The sequence below is a fragment of the Salmo salar genome, chromosome ssa04 (assembly GCF_905237065.1).
Source record: "Salmo salar chromosome ssa04, Ssal_v3.1, whole genome shotgun sequence".
NCBI lineage: Eukaryota > Metazoa > Chordata > Actinopteri > Salmoniformes > Salmonidae > Salmo > Salmo salar.
Genome location: NC_059445.1, coordinates 35,233,585 through 35,254,713, shown reverse-complemented (window position 1 = coordinate 35,254,713; position 21,129 = coordinate 35,233,585). Strand labels below are relative to the sequence as shown.

The 21,129-nt window shown below is 42.5% G+C and overlaps 1 long non-coding RNA gene across 1 annotated transcript in view; it reads left to right on the top strand.

Moving 5' to 3' along the window:
- Positions 1–19,417, top strand: part of LOC106602998 (uncharacterized) — a 31,862-nt gene extending 12,445 nt beyond the window's left edge. The window contains exon 4 of the long non-coding RNA XR_001328338.2: positions 18,946–19,417. This is a non-coding gene — a long non-coding RNA (uncharacterized lncRNA). The remainder of the gene's footprint in view (positions 1–18,945) is intronic.
- Positions 19,418–21,129: the final 1,712 nt, after the last annotated feature.

Here is a 21,129-nt window from a genome sequence, read left to right as displayed (position 1 = left end):
TGTATTGTATAACATAATGTCCTAGGGTTGTCATCTGATGAAGATCATCAAAGGTTAGTGCTGCAATTAGCTGTGGTTTGGGTTTATGTGACATTATATGCTAGCTTGAAAAATGGGTGTCTGATTATTTCTGGCTGGGTACTCTGCTGACATAATCTAATGTTTTGCTTTCGTTGTAAAGCCTTTTTGAAATCGGACAGTGTGGTTAGATTAACGAGAGTCTTGTCTTTAAAATGGTGTAAAATAGTCATATGTTTGAGAAATTGAAGTTTTTGCATTTTTGAGGTATTTGAATATCGCGCCACGGGATTACACTGGCTGTAATCCTAGCCCATAGAGGTTAAGAATGATGGAGGCACTGTTTTCTTGGGGACCTTCAATGCTGAAAACATTTTTGTTACCCTTACCCATACAGTGAGAGAAAAAAAGTATTTGATCCCCTGCTGATTTTGTATGTTTGCCCACTGACTAAGAAATTATCAGTCGATAATTTTAATGGTAGGTTTATTTGAACATCTAATGTTTTGCTTTCGTTGTAAAGCCTTTGTAAAGCCAGAATAACAACAAAAACATCCTGAAAAACGCATGTCAAAAATGTTATAAAATTATTTGCATTTTAATCAGGGAAATAAGTATTTGACCCCTCTGCAAAACATGACTTAGTACTTGGTGGCAAAACCCTTATTGGCAATCACAGAGGTCAGACGTTTCTTGTAGTTGGCCACCAGGTTTGCACACATCTCAGGAAGGATTTTGTCCCACTCCTCTTTGCAGATCTTCTCCAAGTCATTAAAGTTTCGAGGCTGACGTTTGGCAACTCGAACCTTCAGCTCCCTCCACAGATTTTCTATGGGATTAAAGTCTGGAGACTGGCTAGGCTACTCCAGGACCTTAATGTGCTTCTTCTTGAGCCACTCCTTTGTTGCCTTGGCTGTGTGTTTTGGGTCATTGTCATGTTGGAATACCCATCCAAGACACATTTTCAATGCCCATTCTCCCATTGATGTGGTGAAGTTGTCCTGTCTCCTTAGCAGAAAACACCCCCAAAGCATAATGTTTCCACCTCCATGTTTGACGGTGGGGATGGTGTTCTTGGGGTCATAGGCAGCATTCCTCCTCCTCCTCCAAACACAGTGAGTTGAGTTGATGCCAAAGAGCTCCATTTTGGTCTCATCTGACCACAACCCTTTCATCCAGTTGTCCTCTGAATCTTTCAGATGTTCATTGGCAAACTTCAGACGGGCATGTATATGTGCTTTCTTGAGCAGGGGGACCTTGCGGGCGCTGCAGAATTTCAGTCCTTCACGGCGTAGTGTGTTATCAATTGTTTTCTTGGTAACTATGGTCCCAGCTGCCTTGAGATCATTGACAAGATCCTCCTGTGTAGTTCTGGGCTGATTCCTCACCGTTCTCATGATCATTGCAACTCTACGAGGTGAGATCTTGCATGGAGCCCCAGGCCGAGAGAGATTGACAGTTCTTTTGTGTTTCTTCCATTTGCGAATAATCGCACCAACTGTTGTCACCTTCTCACCAAGCTGCTTGGCGATGGTCTTGTAGCCCATTCCAGCCTTGTGTAGGTCTACAATCTTGTCCCTGACATCCTTGGAGAGCTCTTTGGTCTTGGCCATGGTGGAGAGTTTGGAATCTGATTGATTGATTGCTTCTGTGGACAGGTGTCTTTTATACAGGTAACAAGCTGAGATTAGGAGCACTCCCTTTAAGAGTGTGCTCCTAATCTCAGATCGTTACCTGTATAAAAGACACTTGGGAGCCAGAAATCTTTCTGATTGAGAGGGGGGTCAAATACTTATTTCCCTCATTAAAATGCAAATCAATTTATAACATTTTTGACATGTGTTTTTCTGGACTTTTTTGTTTTTATTCTGTCTCTCACTGTTCAAATAAACCTACCATTAAAATTATAGACTGATCATTTCTTTGTCAGTGGGCAAACGTACAAAATCAGCAGGGGATCAAATACTTTTTTCCCTCACTGTATATGTGCCTCAACACAATCCTGTCTCGGACGTTTACGAACAATTCCTTTGACCTCATGGCTTGGTTTTTGCTCTGACATGCACTGCCAACTGTGGGACAGTATATTGACAGGTGTGTGCCTTTCCAAGTCATGTCTAATCAATTGAATTTACCACAGGTGGACTCCAATCAAGTTGTAGAAACATCTCAAGGATGATCAATGGAAACAGGGTGCACCTGAGCTCAATTTCGAGCCATATAGCAAAGGGTCTGAATACTTATGTAAATAAGGTATTTCTGTTTTAAATTTTTTATACATTTTCAGAATTATATAAAAACATGTTTTCGTATTTGTCATTATGGGGTATTGTGTATAGATTGATGTGAATTTGTATTTATGTATTACATTTTAGAATAAGGCTGTAATGTAACAAAATGTGGAAAAAGTCAAGGGGTCTGAATACTTTCCGAATGCACTGTACGTGCCAGTTATGAATATTAATATATACCCATTTTCATGGAACAGTTTTATTTTAATAAAAACGTGTTCGTTTCTCAAAATCATTGTCATTTGGTTAATCATACAAATCTGAAGTAAAATGATAAAAATCTAAAAGATCAAATTCAACTATGGAGAGAGCACTAGCCTCTGCCATATGGACTCATTGATACACTGTGATCCATTGTGAAGAGGCGACTCCGGGATGCTGGCCTTCTAGGCAGATTTCCTGTGTCTGTGTTCTTTTGCCCATCTTCATCTTTTTTTTTTTTGTTGCCCAGTCTGAGATATGGCTTTTTTTTATCAACTCTGCCTAGAAGGCCATTTTGAGCCTGTAATCGAACCCACAAATGCTGATGCTCCAGATACTCAACTAGTCTAAGGAAGGCCAGTTTTATTGCTTCTTTAATTAGAACAACAGTTTTCAGCTGTGCTAACATAATTGCAAAATGGTTTTCTAATGATCAATTTGCCTTTTAAAATGAACTTGGATTAGCTAACACAACGTGCCATTGGAACACAGGAGTGATGGTTGCTGATTATGGGCCTCTGTATGCCTATGTAGATATTCCATTAAAAAAAATCTGCCGTTTCCAGCTGCAATAGTAATTTACAACATTAACAATGTCTACACTGTATTTCTGATCAATTTGATGTTATTTTAATGGACAAAAACAAGGACATTTCTAAGTGACCCCAAACTTTTGAGCGGTAGTGTAACTCAGAGATAGCCTATAGGCCAATGCAGCAGTAGGCCCATCAACTAAGTAAAATACATAGGCCTAAAGCCGACAAATAAAAACAGTATGTCACAGCGGTTGATGAATGGAGACCAAGACGCAGCGTGGATAGTGCTCATTTTCAATAATTTTAACGAAGACACTACAAAATAACAAAAACGACCAGAACGGAAAACAACTACCCACAACCCCAAAGGAAAAACAGGCTGCCTAAGTATGGCTTCCAATCAGAGACAACGAAAGACACCTGCCTCTGATTGGAAACCATACCCGGCCGATCATGAAAACCAACACATTGAAAATGACAACTAGAACAAACCCACATAGAAACAGAAAACCCAAAATACATTCAAAACAAACCCTCATGCCACGCCCTGACCAATCTACTATGGCAAATGACCTCTTTCACTGGTCAGGACGTGACACAGTAGAAAATATCCTGATGAAAATTCTGGTTCTTTCAATCACATTCATCTCTCTTCTCCGCTTGTCTGCCTCCCTTTCCATCTGTCTTGACATGAGCTATTGGTAGTGAAGTTCAACATTGTATCAAAGTATCATTCGGCAGTGAGCTCGAGACAGAAATGTCGTTTCCACTGGATATATGGGATCATAAGATCATTATATTTAGATCTTTCACACTGAGGCTTGGTGATTATGGAGGCCGGAATATTTTTCAAATAATGAGGAACTATCATCCGTAAGAAAAAATATATACACTTTGTTGACTTGTGTGAGGCGAATGAAAAATTTGTGGTGTACATGGTGCGTTAATTAAGACAATCAGAAATAAGACATTCCCAAATCGGCACTTTCCTACATACAGTATGCATGCATTCTGAAGACGCACCATATCTTCAACACACCTCCCTTCCCTTCATCTTGATTCAACGTTTTAAATTATACTCAAAAAACATTATCTTCACACATATTTTTGACGCTTTTCACTGATAGCTGCAACTCATCAGCTAGACCTATAGTCACGCGCACTACCAAAATTGAGGGCTTCCCAAAAACAATTGTGATTTGGAACAATCAACAGCTATTTTTTTAACAGAAGCTAGTGATCCTCTGTGGCTAAGTCATGCTCCCTGGTGGAGATTTTTGAATGATTTTATTGAATTAATTATATAATTTTGGCTAAACATAAATTCACTTTAGGGCAATCCAGCATCCAACTTTCTTTTCCAATTCACAAGCGGTTTAAACCATAGATCTGTATATAATGACAAGACGATAATGTCTCCACCCTAACAATGGTAGTCATGTCCCAAAGGCAGGAAGGAGGCGACAAGCTTAGATCTGCATATTATTCCCATAGAAACGCATTGGGCTTATACTAGATAGATTTGGGCGAGAGCCTTATTGCTTCGCCTCTTCCTCTCCACTGAACGTTTATCACCATAGAAAGCATCCAAGCGAGCAAAACAGCGCCCCTTTATATGTAGCCCATGTATCTCATGCTGTCTGGCCAGAAATAGTATGACATGCCATACTCTTTCGGTCCAGACAACATCAGATACATGGTCTACACATACTGAGACAGAGAGGCACAGTTTCGCTAGGATGCTTTAACTGAGATTGATGCATCTTTCTGTCAGCATGCGTCTCGGTCAAATCTTTCACGACTATGACGAGTCCGAGGCGGAGGATATATACGGCTCCCTCGGGAACAGGCCCAGAGCCCCGTGACCTGCGTGAAGAGGAGGCGGAGAAAGAGAGGCCGGAGAGCGGGCTGCCTGCTGAGAAGTTGGATTATCAAATAACCCACTTCCCTCAATTCTGCAAGCAAACATGACTAAGATCGAGTAGCTCTGATGCCCGTCGGATGTGGCAGGGCCTGCAAACCATTACAGACTATAAAGGGAAGCACAGCCGAGAGCTGCCCAGTGACACAAGCCTACCGGACGAGCTAAACTACTTCTATGCTCGCTTCGAGGCAAATAACACTGAAACATGCATGAGAGCACCAGCTATACTGGAAGACTGTGTGATCACCCTCTCCACAGCCGATGTGAGTAAGACCTTTAGACAGGTCAACATTCACAAGGCTGCAGGGCCAGACGGAACACCAGGACCTGTACGGCGAGCATGTGCTGACCAACTAGCAAGTGTCTTCACTGACATTTTCAACCTCTCCCTGTCCGAGTCTGTAATACCAACATGTTTTAAGCAGACCACCATAGTACCTGTGCCCAAGAACACTAAGGTAACCTGCCTAAATGACTACCGACCCGTAGTTCTCACGTCTGTAGCCATGAAGTGCTTTTAAAGGCTGGTCATGGCTCACATCAACATCATTATCCCAGAAACCCTAGACCTACTCCAATTTGCATACTGCCCCAACAGATCCACAGATGATGCAGTCTTTATTGCACTCCACACTGCCCTTTCCCACCTGGACAAAAGGAACACCTATGTGAGAATGCTATTCATTGACAATAGCTCAGCGTTCAACACCATAGTGCCCTCAAAGCTCATCAATAAGCTAAGGACCCTGGGACTAAACACCTCCCTCTGCAACTGGATCCTGGACTTCCTGACGGGCTGCCCCCAGGTGGTAAGAGTAGGCAACAACACAGGGGCCCCTCAGGGGTGTGTGCTCAGCCCCCTCCTGTACTCCCTGTTCACTCATGACTGCACGGCCAGGCACGACTCCAACACCATTGTTAAATTTGCCGATGAAACAACAGTGGTAGGCCTGTTCACCGACAACAACGAGACAGCCTATAGGGAGGAGGTCAGAGACCTGGCCGTGTGGTGCCAGGACAACAACCTCTCCCTCAATGTGATCAAGACAAAGGAGAGGATTGTGGACTACAGGAAAAAGAGGACCAAGCACACCCCCATTCTCATTGACGGGGCTTCAGTGGAGCAGGTTGAGACGTCACTAACAAACTAACATGGTCCAAGCACACCATGACAGTCGTGAAGCGCCCATGACAAAACCTATTCCCCCCCCAGGAGACTGAAAAGATTTGGCATGGGTCCTCAGATCCTCAAAAGGTTCTATAGCTGCCCCATCGAGAGCATCCTGACTGGTTGCATCACTACCTGGTATTGCAACTGCTCAGCCTCCGACCACAAGGCACTACAGAGGGTAGTGCGAACGGCCCAGTACATCACTGGGGCCAAGCTTCCTGCCATCCAGGACCTCTATACCAGGCGGTGTCAGAGGAAGGCCCTAAAAATTGTTAAAGACTCCAGCCACCGTAGTCATAAACTCTTCTTTCTGCTACCACACAGAAAGCGGTACCGGAGCATCAAGTCTAGGTCCAAGAGGCTTCTAAACAGCTTTTACCCCCAAGCCATAAGACTCCTGAATATCTAGTAAAATGGCTACCCAGACGGTTGTTCCAGATGGTGGAACAATACAATAACAAAAAACATATTTTTCTTTGAATTATCTTTAACCAGATCTAATGTGTTTAGTCTCTTACATTAATTTCACATTTCCACAAACTTCAAAGTGTTTCCTATCAAGAATATGCATATCCTTGCTTCAGGTCCTGAGCTACAGGCAGTTAGATTTGGGCATGTCATTTTAGGCGAAAATTGAAAAAAAGGGTAAGATCCTTAAGTGTGTTGAAGTGTAATGATATTATAGTATACTTCAGATATACTCGAAAAAAACATGTCATTTGACAGAACCTGTCATAAGTTTGGACACACCTACCCATTCAAGGATTTTTCTTTATTTTTACTATTTTCTACATTGTAGAAATGTAGTGAAGACATCAAAACTATGAAATAACATATATGGAATCAAGTAAAAAACAAAAAATATATTTTATATTTGAGATTCTTCAAAGCAATCACCCTTTACCTTGATGACAGATTTGCACACTCTTGGCATTCTCTCAACCAGCTTCACCTGGAATGCTTTTCCAACAGTCTTGAAGGAGTTCCCACACATGTTGAGTACTTGTTGGCTACTTTTCCTTCACTCTGTGGTCCAACTCATACCAAACCATGTCAATTGGGTTGAGGTCGGGTGATTGTGGAGGCCAGGTCATCTGATGCAGCACTCCATCACTCTCCTTCTTGGTCAAACAGCCCTTACACAGCCTGGAGGTGTGTTGAGTCATTGTCCTGTTGAAAAACGAATGATAGTCCCACTAAGCGCAAACCAGATGGGATGGCGTATCACTGCAGAATGCTGTGGTAGCCATGCTGGTTAAGTGTGCCTTGAATTCTAAATAAATCACAGACAGTGTCACCAGCAAACACCCCACATCATCACGCCTCCTCCGTGCTTCACGGTGGGAATTACACATGCGGAGATCATCCGTTCACCTACTCTGCATCGCACAAACACACGGCGGTTGGACCCAAAAATCTCAAATTTGGACTCTTCAGACCAAAGGACAGATTTCCACCAGTCTAATGTCCATTGCTCATATTTCTTGGCCCAAGGAAGTCTTTTATTATTGGTGTCCTTTAGTAGTGGTTTCTTTGCAGAAATTTGACCATGCTGGCCTAACAGTAAATGTTGAGATGTGTCTATTACTTGAACTCTGTGAAGCATTTATTTGGCTGGTAACTCTAATGAACTGATCCTCTGTAGCAGAGGTAACTCTGGGTCTTCCTTTCCTGTGGCGGTCCTCATGAGAGCCCGTTTCATCATAAGCGCTTGATGGTTTTTGCGACTGCACTTGAAGAAACGTTGAAAGTTCTTGAAATGTTCCGGATTGACTTACCTTCATGTCTTAAAGTCATGATGTACTGTCGTTTCTCTTTGCTTATTTGAGCTTGCAATAAAATGGACTTGGTCTTTTTCCAAATAGGGATATCTTCTGTATACCACCCCTACCTTTTCACAACACAACTAAATGGCTCAAACTCATGAAGAAGGAAAGAAATTCCATAAATTAACTTTTAACAAGGCACACCTGTTATTTGAAGAAGAGTGAAGTGACAGATTGAGATTAGTGAGTGAGAATAAAACTGTGAAACTGATACTATATAGTTTTATTTCAGGGTATTACTTGTGCCCGCCCATTTCCTCAAGCAGCGAGGTCCTTTTTATCATCATATATTCATCTTAACACCCACCATCCCTCCCTCTCCCTCACCACTCCTATGTCTCCCTCCATGAACTGGACTATGCAAGCAGAGTTTGTGGTTAGTGGCAGCGACTGTGCTGCCACTGACCACAAACTCACTCCTAGGGCCATTGAAATTCACCCCCTTCACTGTGAGATGGAGAAATAGAGAGGGAGAAATAGTAGGAAAAGAGTGACATTGAGAGCGAATATTACACTGGAATTATATTATCCGTTATATTATACACTGGAATTATAACATGGTAACACACTGGTCACTGACAGACATGGTCACTGATGGGAAGGGCAGACATGAGAAAAGATACGAGGAAAGAGAGCATTTAAAATATTAATAAAAGTGTGTTTCACTCATTGTGTTTTAGCTGTGTCGTTTGTTTTGGACTAGCTGGACTACAGGTGAGATGGACAGAACTTCTTCAGTATGCCATCATTCTCATTAGTTTTCCTCTGGTCATAGATACTACAGAGGTAGAAGGTAAGGAGAGGTAAGAGAGAATCCAAGACAATTCACTTTCTACTTATGTCTTACAAAACACCTGTGAGAGGGTCTCAGCTGACATAGTGATTTCTCCCACCCACAGCAAAGTGAAGAACAATAAGCAGTACATAACAAACCTAATGTAAACTAGGCTAATACAGTCAGCCTACAAGAATACATGGTGTTATTGGGAAGTTAGTCTGTAGTCAAGCAATTAGGCTAATCAAGCATCATGGCAAATGAGTGAACTTAGCCTATATCAGCTATGTGAGGCTATATTATGGATGCATTGTAATTCATAAACAAATACATTATTAGTAGCTATGGGTAGACATGTTTAAAACAAGATACATGTTTGTCCCCTGGATGTCAAAGCAAACGATGGCCACAGTAGCTATTTTATACAGCTGTATCTTCCACTAAAGTTTTAGCTGGCTTGATATTTAACTTGTCATGTCAAAATGAATGCAGATTTCAATTCTCTGTAAATCTGATAGCTGCCAGTGTGTCACCAAAAATGATTTCCAGCTTCAACTTGTGTCATGACAAATCAACTAGCTAGCTAACTTAGGTGCTACTGGTTAACTAGTGAACTCATTAGCTAGATATAGCAACTTCACAGAAGTGAAATAACAACCATAGCTAGCTGGCTTAATATTTTACCTTGTCATGAAATCCAAACGCAGATGACAATTTCATTGCTACATAGCTACAGTGGCGATTTTAGCATGTACATCTTGGTGGGGCAAAAAAACAAAAGTGGGATACATGCCAGCAAAGCCACAAAACATAAAAACATAGCTGATATGGCAGATTTGCGTAACCTCTCAGCGAGTAAGGCTAGTTTCCTGAATTTTCGCCTGTCTGATGTGCCCAAAGTAAACTGCCTGTTACTCAGGCCCAGAAGCTAAGATATGCATATAATTGGTATAATTGGATAGAGAACACTGAAGTTTCTAAAACTGTTAAAATAATGTCTGTGAGTATAACAAAACTGATATAGCAGGCAAAAACCCGAGGTTAATCGATCCGGAAAATGTTTTTTTTTTGTTCCTAATGACTTCCAATGCAATGCTATTGAAAGATCTAATTTCCGCCTCCCAGATTGCAGTTCCTATGGCTTCCCGTAGATGTCAACAGTCTTTATACAAAGTTTTAAGCTTGTCTTTTGAACAATGAAGAAATATTTGTAGTCTTTCCAAGTTGAGTGCCAGGGCAAAAGTAGTCTTTTTTGCGCACGTGAATGTGGGCGCGGTCTTCGTTCTTTTCCTTTGCTATTGAACATAGTAATCTCCGTCTGAAATATTATAATTTCTTTAGATATTAGACAACCTGAAGATTAATAAAAAACATCGTTTGACTCGTTTGGATGAACTTTGCTGGTAACTTTTTGGAATCCTTTGTATGCATGTTGAAGGACTGGATTATTGAATTCAATGGAGCCAATTAAACAGCGTTTTTGGGATATAAAGAAGGACTTTATCACACAAAACGACCATTCATTGTGTAGCTGGGACCCCTAGGATTGCAAACAGAGGAAGATCTTCAAAAGTAAGTGATTTATTTTATCGCTATTTGGCTGGTTTGGAAAATATGCTAATGTGAGGCGCTGTCCTCAGACAATCAAATGCTATGCTTTCGCCGTAAAGCCTTTTTGAAATCTGTCAACGCAGTTCAATTACCAAGATTCGAAGCTAAAGGATCATGTATGACACTTGTATTTTCATGAATGTTTAATATTACAATTTTGTATTTTGAATTTGGCACCCTCTGATTTCACTATGGCAAAAGGTGATGAAAAGTGGATGAGAGGCAATCCGTAATTTCGATTAAGACATTAATGAGCAAGCGACGACGGATGTACTGTAGTAAATATAGCTGTGTGTTCAGCACATTTGAAATGTACAGCGACAGAATTCAGAACATGGGTCGTTCTTACAGTGTACTCCGTGTACACGTCAGAACCATAGGATAAATAAATGTGGCATATTAACAGATAATGAAACTCCCAGGACTTCTATTTCAATAACAAATGTTGGTTTGGTCCAAAATAATCCATCGTTATATCCAAACAGCGGCGTTTTGTTCGTGCGTTCTAGACACTATCCTAAAGGCTAAATAAGGGTGACGAGCATGGCGCAATTCGTGACAAAAGAATTCGAAATATTCCATTACCGTACTTCGAAGCATGTCAACCGCTGTTTAAAATACATTTTTATGCCATTTTTCTCATAAAAAAGCGATAATATTCCGACCGGGAATCTGCGTTTAGATAAACAGACAAAGGAAAAGAAAGCATTCGGTCGAAGCGGGCACGCGCCTAAGCCCATAGTACTCTGAGTGGCCACTTGCCAAAAGCGATAAAGTGTTTCAGCCAGAGCCTGCCTCGATATCGTTCAACTTTTTCCCGGGCTCTGAGACCCTATGGAAGACGTAGGAAGTGTCACGTTATTGCACAGATCCTGAGTCTTCAATAAAAAGAGCCAAGATGAAACACTACTTCTCAGACAGGCCACTTCCTGCTTGAAATCTTCTCAGGTTTTGGCCTGCCATAGGAGTTCTGTTATACTCACAGACACCATTCAAACAGTTTTAGAAACTTTAGGGTGTTTTCTATCCAAAGCCAATAATTATATGCATATTCTAGTTACTGGGCAGGAGTAGTGACCAGATTAAATCGGGTAAGTTTTTTATCCAGCCGTGTCAATACTGCCCCCTAGCCCTAACAGGTTAAGACTTCTGCCAGTGGTCCTCCCAACACCAGTCTACAAGAAAGGCAGGAAGACATTCCGACCCAGCTTCAATGCAGTGGAGGATCCTCAGAGGAGGAAGGGACCATCCTTCTCAGTAAATCTTATAAAAATAAAAATGGTAAAACATGAAAAAATTATCCATTTTAGATAAAACTACAATAAATATAATCCCGTCACCAAATAATTGATTAAAACACACTATTTTGCAAAGAAGGTCTACAGTAGCCTGAACAGCACTCTGTAGGGTAGCACCATGGTGTAGTCGGAGGACAGACATATTCCGTCCTCCTCTGGGTACATTGACTTCAATACAAAACCTAGGAGGCTCATGGTTCTCCCTCCTTTCCATAGACTCACACAGTAATTATGACAACTTCCATAGTACGTCCTCCAACATATCAGAGTTCTTTCAGCATGAACTGACTTGTCCACCCAATCGAAGGATCAGAGAATTAGTCTAGTACTGAAAGCATAAGCTAAAGCTACCTAGCACTGCAGTGCATAACATGTGGTGAGTAGTTGACTCAAAGAGAGAGAAAGACAATAGTTGAACAGTTTTGAAGAATTATAGTTCTTACAAAATGAAGGAGAAGCAAAAAAGAAATAGAGAGAGAGATTTCGTAATTTTTTCACATTCAGTTTCACTTACTTAGCTAGCAACTGCAACTAGCTAGTTTAGCCTACTGCATCACCCTGCTCAAACAGATTAATTCTATGTTAGCTAGCTGGCTGTGACTGTCCAACACAACACTTGAACTCTTCCAAGTCAAGGTAAGCTTTTGGTTTTACTAATTTATTACAACCTGGGCTCACCGGTGTAACTACTTACTGACTACACTAACATTACTGAAAGATTGTAGCGGGTTTACTAACATGTTAATTCTACTAGCTATGCTGACTATGATGTTACTTTAGCTAATATGGTGACAATGATATAGGCTGTGTGTAGCGGTTTGGCTTGGAAAGGTTTTTTCGCCTGGTCACATGCAGCTGATGTGCTGTGCATTGAAGTCCAAGGGACAAGGTGAGAGGAGGAGAGCACATAGAAATACAACGTGGCTGTTATGAAAGTGAACTGTGTTTACGTGTGGTCAGGGGTGTATTCATTCCGCCGATTCTGTTGAAAAATATTTCTTAAATAGAAGCAAATGGAACAAAACGGGGATAAACATAGCTGCATTTGTCCAATAGAAACGTGTTTGCAACTGTTGGACTAAGGATAACAACCTATATTAGCTAGATGCAGGCAAGAGTGTGTGCATGGCGGTATTGAATGTCACTGTCTGCCCATGTGTCAGTCTGTCACCTCTAATTTTTCTCTCGACCTGTGTGCTCCTACATTGTAAACTTTCATTCATAGGTTGTAGCAACCATACATTGAACTGGGTGAATGGAATATGAATGACAGTCATCCAACATGGCATAATAGAAATAAGGCCATTCTCATGAAAATAATTATCGTCCTCCCTTATATTACGGCACTGACCGCCACTGACCTTTTGTCACCAAAGCCCTATATACTACCCACCACTGCGACCTGTATGCTCTCGTTGGCTGGTCCTCGCTACATATTCGTCACCAAACCCACTGGCTCCAGGTCATCTATAAGTTTTTGCTAGGTAAAGCTCTGCCTTATGTCAGCTCACTGGTCACCATAGCAACGCCCACCCGTAGCATGCGCTCCAGCAGGTATGTTTCACTGGTCATCCCCAAAGCCAACACCTACTTTGGCCGCCTTTCCTTCCAGTTCTCTGCCGCCAATGACTGGAACAAATTGCAAAAATCACTGAAGTTGGAGACTTATATCTCCCTCACTAACTTTAAGCATCAGCTGTCAGAGCAGCTTACCGATCGCTGCAGCTGTACACAGCCCATCTGTAAACAGCCCATCTGTAAATACAATTTTTCTATTGTGTTATTGACTGTACGTTTGTTTATCCCATGTGTAACTCTGTGTTGTTGTTTTTGTTGCACTGCTTTGCTTTATCTTGGCCAGGTCGCAGTTGTAAATGAGAACTTGTTCTCAACTGGCCTACCTGGTTAAATAAAGGTGAATTCTTTTTTTTTATTTTTTAAACACAGTTATGGACAATGTTAGCTAGTTATAATCATTTAGCTCAAGGGAACAACAAACTGCCTGGGTTTTGTGTCTGCCTGGATGTTTTTCTGTGTGCTGGTTGGAAGAGAGCGTATCACTGCATTGCAGCTCTCTCATTCTCCCATCTCTCCCACCTCTGAGTTCTCTCTTTCCTCTTTCCTCTCTCTGGCCCCCTCAATTCTATTTTTCCTCTTTCCCCCCGTTTTTTCCTTCCTTTCTTTTCTCCCCCTTCTTTCATCTAGTTGAACTCGATTGCCTTCTCTTTTCATTACTCTCCAAAATCCGCAAACCGCTTCCGTTCTTCCTCCTCCCCAGTCTTCACCCCCCCTCCGCCCCCGTCCCCACTCCATGTTCTCACAACGCCCTCCCTACCTTATTCCCGCCCTCCCCACACCTCTTTAACACTTCAAAGCCCACCCATTTTTCTCTCATTACTGTACCTTTCCATCAATTCCTCATTTCTTCCTCTCCTGTTACTCTATACTTCCATACATGATTCCTCCTATTTCCTCCTCCTCCTTCTTCTCTTCCTCATCCTCCTTGTCTCCTCTCTCTGTCTAATCATACATGATGACAGGCCATGCCAGTGAATTGCCCAGTGAAGTGGCAGGTCTAGGAGGGCATCATATAAAACAATGAAGAGGTAAACTCTGTTTCTCTTGCAGGTACTGTAGATGTTCTATACACAATAAACACCTGTGCAAAAAGAGAGAGTCAACAGATGAACAGATGTCAATACACTTCATGACCAAAGTCTATGGACACCTGCTTGTCGAACATCTCATTCCAAAATCATGGGCATTAATATGGAGTTGATCCCCCCCTTTGCTGCTAAAACAGCCTCCACTCTTCTGGGAAGGCTTTCCACCTGATGGAACATTGCTGCGGGGACTTGCTCCATTCAGCCACAAGAGCACAAGAGCATTAGTGAGGTTGGAAATTCATTCCAAAGGTGTTCGATGGGGTTAAGGCCAGGGTTCTGTGCAGGCCAGTCAAGATCTTTCCACACCGATCTCGACAAACCATTTCCAATGGAGGCAAGCTTAACACCACTCCAGCCCACTCTTGGCATTGCCCATGGTGATCTTAGGCTTGTGACCGGCTGCTCGGCCATGGAAACCCATTTCATGAAGCTCCCAACGAACAGTTCTTGTGCTGACATTGCTTCCAGAGGAAGTTTGGAACTCAGTATTGACTGTTGCAACCGAGGACAGACAATTTTTACGCGCTACGCTTTTCATCACTCGGCGGCCCCGTTATGTGAGCTTGTGTGACCTACCACTTTTCGGCTGAGCAGTTGTCTATCCTAGGCTTTTCCACTTCACAATAACAGCACTTACAGTTGACCGGGGCAGGGCAGGAATTTCACAAGCTGACTTGTTGTAAATGTGGCATCCTATGGCGGTGCCACTTTGAGTTCTTCAGTAAGACCATTCTACTGCCAATGTTTGTCTATGGAGATTGCATGGCCATGTGCTCAATTTTATACACCTGTCAGCAACGGGTGTGGCTGATATAGGCAAATCCACTAATTTGAAGTGGTGTCCACATACTTTTGTCCCATTCGTTTAGCTCCTCAGCCTACCTTAGTTGTCACTCACCCATAATAGCCCTGCTATCCCAACCAATCAGAGCGCTTGGAAATGTACATCTGGACACAGCACCAGCTCACTCAGGCCAGAGACTAATCGTAGTCTGAGGAGTGAAGGAGTAACTTTATTCTAAGGATTGTTAGTGTGAACATTATTAAGAATGCTCTGGAATGTTGTGCGTACATCTACCTGTAAATTGTAGCTGGTTTATTATATATGTGCAATTATAATTAAGCACCAGTACCAGCCTTTCATATGTGCACACTACCGCAGTGCTGTGCGATTATAATTCATTAAGTACCAGTACCAGACTTGTATATGTGCAGGCTACCGCAGTGCTTTTCATAGTGGCCTTTGCTAGAGTGTTTTATTGCGCTATCATGTGCGAACTTCTGGAAGCTTCGAAAAAAGTTTCAATGATGGATCTCGGGAGCTTGCATGCACAGAGTGATTTATGACTCTGTTACACCCAGGCAGATCTGATAAGATCTCAGCCTGGCAGATTCAGAGCTGCACCAGGTCAGAGGGAGTCATAAATCTTCTCTTGTCTATCTCAGTAATAAGTTTATCTCTCTTCAGCGATATGTGAATGTTTAGGTTAATGTTTATGCTGCTCTGTTTATAGCCCTTTATAGTTGTGCTATAACTGTAATGCCATATGCCATTATTTCATGTATATAACCTATTTATATTGCGGAGTTAAAACATCTTACTAATACTGTTTGTATGCTGTGCATATCTTTGCCATATAGAACCACAACAGTTCACTACTGCTATTCCAAGTCCAATTATCAATCCAATCAAGATCCATTGTATGTAACCAAAGTGTGTGTGAGTGTGTGCTTAACCTGTTGGGGGTAGGGGGCAGTATTGACACGGCCGGATAAAAAACGTACCCGATTTAATCTGGTTACTACTCCTGCCCAGTAACTAGAATATGCATATAATTATTGGCTTTGGATAGAAAACACCCTAAAGTTTCTAAAACTGTTTGAATGGTGTCTGTGAGTATAACAGAACTCATATGGCAGGCAAAAACCTGAGAAGATTCCATACAGGAAGTGGCCTGTCTGACAAGTTGTTGTTCAATTTGGCTCTTTTTATTGAAGACTGAGGATCTTTGCTGTTACGTGACACTTCCTACGGCTCCCATAGGCTCTCAGAGCCCGGGAAAAGCTGAATGATATCGAGGCAGCCCCAGGCTGAAACACATTTACGCTTTTGGCAAGTGGCCGATCAGAGGACAATGGGCTTAGGCGCGTGCCCGAGTCGACCCCATGCTTTATTTTCTTTCGTCTGTTTACCTAAATGCAGATTCCCGGTCAGAATATTATCGCTTTTTTACGAGAAAAATGGCATAAAAATGGATTTTAAACAGCGGTTGACATGCTTCAAAGTACGGTAATGGAATATTTAGACGTTTTTTGTCACGAAATGCGCCATGCTCGTCACCCTTCTTTACCCTTTCGGATAGTGTCTTGAACGCACGAACAAAACGCCGCTATTTGGATATAACAATGGATTATTTGGGACCAAACCAACATTTGTTATTGAAGTAGAAGTCCTGGGAGTGCATTCTGACGAAGAACACCAAAGGTAATAACATTTTTCTTATAGTAAATCTGACTTTGGTGAGTGCTAAACTTGCTGGGTGTCTAAATAGCTAGCCCTGTGATGCCGGGCTATCTACTGAGAATATTGCAAAATGTGCTTTCACCGAAAAGCTATTTTAAAATCGGACATATCGAGTGCATAGAGGAGTTCTGTATCTATAATTCTTAAAATAATTGTTATGCTTTTTGTGAACGTTTATCGTGAGTAATTTAGTAAATTCACCGGAAGTTTGCGGGGGGTATGCTAGTTCTGAACGTCACATGCTAATGTAAAAAGCTGTTTTTTTGATATAAATATGAACTTGATTGAACAAAACATCCATGTATTGTATAACATAATGTCCTAGGTGTGTCACCTGATGAAGATCATCAAAGGTTAGTGCTGCATTTAGCTGTCTTCTGGGTTTTTGTGACATTATATGCTAGCTTGAAAAATGGGTGTCTGATTATTTCTGGCTGGGTACTCTGCTGACATAATCTAATGTTTTGCTTTCGTTGTAAAGCCTTTTTGAAATCGGACAGTGTGGTTAGATTAATGAGAGTCTTGTCTTTAAAATGGTGTAAAATAGTCATATGTTTGAGAAATTGAAGTAATAGCATTTCTAAGGTATTTGAATAACGCGCCACAGGATTCCACTGGCTGTTACGTAGGTGGAACGATTTCGTCCCGCCGGCCCTAGAGAAGTTAACTATCTCTGATAGTGTCACGTCCTGACCAGTATAGGGGTTATTTGTGATTGTAGTTTGGTCAGGACGTGGCAGAGGGTATTTGTTTTATGTGGTTCGGGGTGGTGGTTTGTTTAGAAGGGTGTTTGATTTATTATTTCCGGGTTTTGGGTTATGTTTTATGTTTTTGTATTTCTATGTTCTTTCTAGTTTAGTAAATTTCTATGTTAGGTAATTGGGTGTTGGACTCTCAATTGAAGGCAGGTGTTTGTAGTTGCCTTTGATTGAGAGTCATATATATAAATGGATGTGTTTTGTTTGTTAATTGTGGGTAGTTGTCTTTAGCACTGCTGTTATGTGTATAGCCTGCTAAACTGTTTCCTGTCGTCGTTTCTTGGTTTATTGTTTTTCCGTGTTCACAGTCTTTATTTAAAATAAATATAATGATGAGCACGCAACCTGCTGCGCCTTGGTCCTCTCTTCACGAAGACAGCCGTTACAGATAGGAATGCACACAATGTAATTATTAGTAAGGAAAACAACAATAAAGGCAACGCTGGCGCCAGATGGAAAATGCACCAGGGGGAAAAAGTTTGGGCAGGTTTTGTTCTGACTGGAGATGCCAAATGTCTGAATACTTGACCTGGGAAAACACTGGAGGAGTGTTTGGGCTCTCATCGAAGCGAGAAGTTTGTCTGACTCATGGAGTTAATCCTCGTCTTACATTAGCAAGGGCAGTGTGGGTTAACTGTCCTGTTGCATATCAATACAATTTTGGAACAGCGTGCGCATTCTGACATCACACATTTAAAAAAAAAAACTCGTGCTGGGGGACCGTTAGAGATTTTTGGAACTCACGCATGAAAAGGTTAAAAGTACTTTTTGTGTGTGTCTGGTGTCCCTAACATTGCCAACAGACAAAGACCTGTGAATGGATCAGTGGTTCACCAATCAGGGCCTTGATGGGCTTGGCAAATTAACAAGGGGTGATGTGTAATGAAAATAGGGTGCCCGTGCCTTAGGTAGAATCAGCCGGGTACTAAACAAAAAACTCCAGGGGACCTTGACACAACATTCCCAGAACGTCCTAAAATCGTCCTCAGGAACATCACCGGACAAACCAGGAACAAGACAAAGCCTCCAGGGCCAAATTGTATCTATGATTGTTTGTTTTCCATTCATGCTTTTATATGTTCTATTTATATCTGTAAATCAACCAATGACATCAAGCCACACCCAGCCTTGATTACAGACACCTGTGTGTCCTTCTAAACTATATAAATTGGTGACCCGACGTGTTTGTCATTATACCCTGATGAAGACAGCTTGTCTGTTGAAACGTTGGTTATTAAATTATTCCATCTGAGCTCCTAGTGTGAGGCTCTCCTTTTCTTTTTCAAGTGTTCTACTCTGCTTGCCAGCACCTCGCCTAAACAGCTGTGTGATTCTTTCACCTCCAGAAAACCTCCGGGGACCATGAAACAACATCCCAGGAACATCCTGAAAACGTCCTCGGAGACATCCCTGTGACAAACCATGAACTAGACAAAATCTCCAGGGGACCGTGACACAACATCTCAAGAACGTCCTAAAAATGTCGGCGAGGACGGCCCCGGGACAAACCGGGAACTAGACAAAACCTCCAGGCAACCATGCCACAATGTCCTGACCACTTTAGGCCGACCAATTAGACACATTTTGGTGTACAAGGATAGCCTTGCTATCTCCAACCAATCAGAGTTTTTGGAAACAGGCGTCTGGACACTACACCCGCCCACTCAGGCCAGTGAGTATTTGTTTAATGAGTGAAGTCATAACTTTATCTGTAGGACTATTAGTGTAAACATTATTACGAATGCTCTGGAATGTAGTGTGTGCATCTACCTGTAAATTGCAGTGGGTTTATTATTGGGGGGGAATAAAAACCCTGAAAGGAGACGCATTCACCTTGTTCGTATCGGACATCTTGTTGGGTCAGAACCCAAGTCAAAGTCAGCATAAGTGTACTAGCAGGTGAAGGCCGACCACTCAGACGAGTGAGGGCATACCAGCCAACCGTTTTTTCACACACATACACACACCCACGCTACCGCCCAGTCACGTATTCCAACAACAGCCAAGAATCCAGTGGTTGAGGGATCAAGGTAAGTTTTCTGAGTAACCACGGCAACCCTGACCACCAACAGAATGCCACGTGTCTGAGTTCCATGCTTCAGGCCCAGCGGGGTTTCCCACCCTTCAATTAAGGGGTTCCCATGCTGCCCCATACCCCTGTAAGCCTCCCCTGCCCTCTCTAGATCAGGGATTAGAGACAGAACAGGGTACGCCACTTGACCACATTTTCACACCACTCTGGGCAGAGAAACATGCAGATGGAGAAATGTCTGCATTTTGAGAACAATTTTTTGTCTGAAGTCTGACCATACCGCCATGGTTTATGTGGGGTAAAAGCATTGTTGGGTAGAAGATTGTACCTTCTCAAGATACTTCCATGAACTTGAACACCTTGTCCTGTGTATATACCAGAGTTAGTTTTCCTCCTGCCTTTATGTAAAATGACTGTATTATGGCTTCACCAGTGGAGGGTGTAGTCAGTCTGGCATTCACTGGGATTGCTTCCCAAATGGCACCCTATTCCCTATTTAGTGCATTACTTTTGACCATGGCCCCAAAGAGACCCTCCCTGGTGCTGGTTAAGGAGGGCTGTATTTGTTCTGAGGTCTTCTAAGCTGGTCTATCCAACTGACCCGGGCTCTTTTGGCCTGGCTCCACGTAGCACAAAAGGGACGCGGCATTCATGATGTCTGCGGCTAATCTGTGGTGTCAGCTTGTGTTAACGCCGCGCAGCCAAATCTGAGGGCACGCAGGGCCGTGGAATATTAAAAACCCCAACGGCAGAATTCCTCCAGAGGTTGGAGGAGGGCAGAGCACGGGCAGGGAGGGAAGAGGAAGGGTGAGAGGCTGGGGGTCAGCTAAGGTTGAGCGGCGGGTGGCGGGCAGGCCAGGTATACTGCAATGGACAAAAGGCGAGGCGAGGTAAGGAGAGAGGGAGAAGGGGAGAGGAGAGAGGGAGGAGGGAGGAGGGGTAAGGTGAGAGGGAGGAGGGGCGTGGCAAGGTGAAGAGACAGGGAGGGGGGGCTAGGTGAGGGAGGAGGAAGGGAACGCACATAAAAGACAATGCATCTTCTTACTTGTCTTGACTCACTGCCAATAGACTAGGACTAAATTAGCCTTGTGTTTTAATAATTTTGTTCCTTCAGTTGATAACCCAGATTCACTGGATTCCACTTCCCAAACTATTTCTGCATGCTACCACAAAAGTGTCCCAGTCACAAGATATACATCCTGATTCATTTTAAACCTGTTATCCTGCTAGTTCTATCTTTCTTCTCTCCTTGTTTTCACAGGGCAAGTAGTGTGACAGATGGAGTGAGTGACTCATTCTCAAGGTTGTGTCACCAATGTCAGTGTCCGGATACCCATACTAGTGTACAACATACTTAAACTGCATACTATTTACTCCTTGTCACATACTATTTAGCACATGGCATTTAGTAAAAAGTATGCAATATGCCACAGCCGCAACGGCCTATAATGCACCCATCCAGCACTCTAACGTCCATGAGAATGGAGAGGGGCTGAGT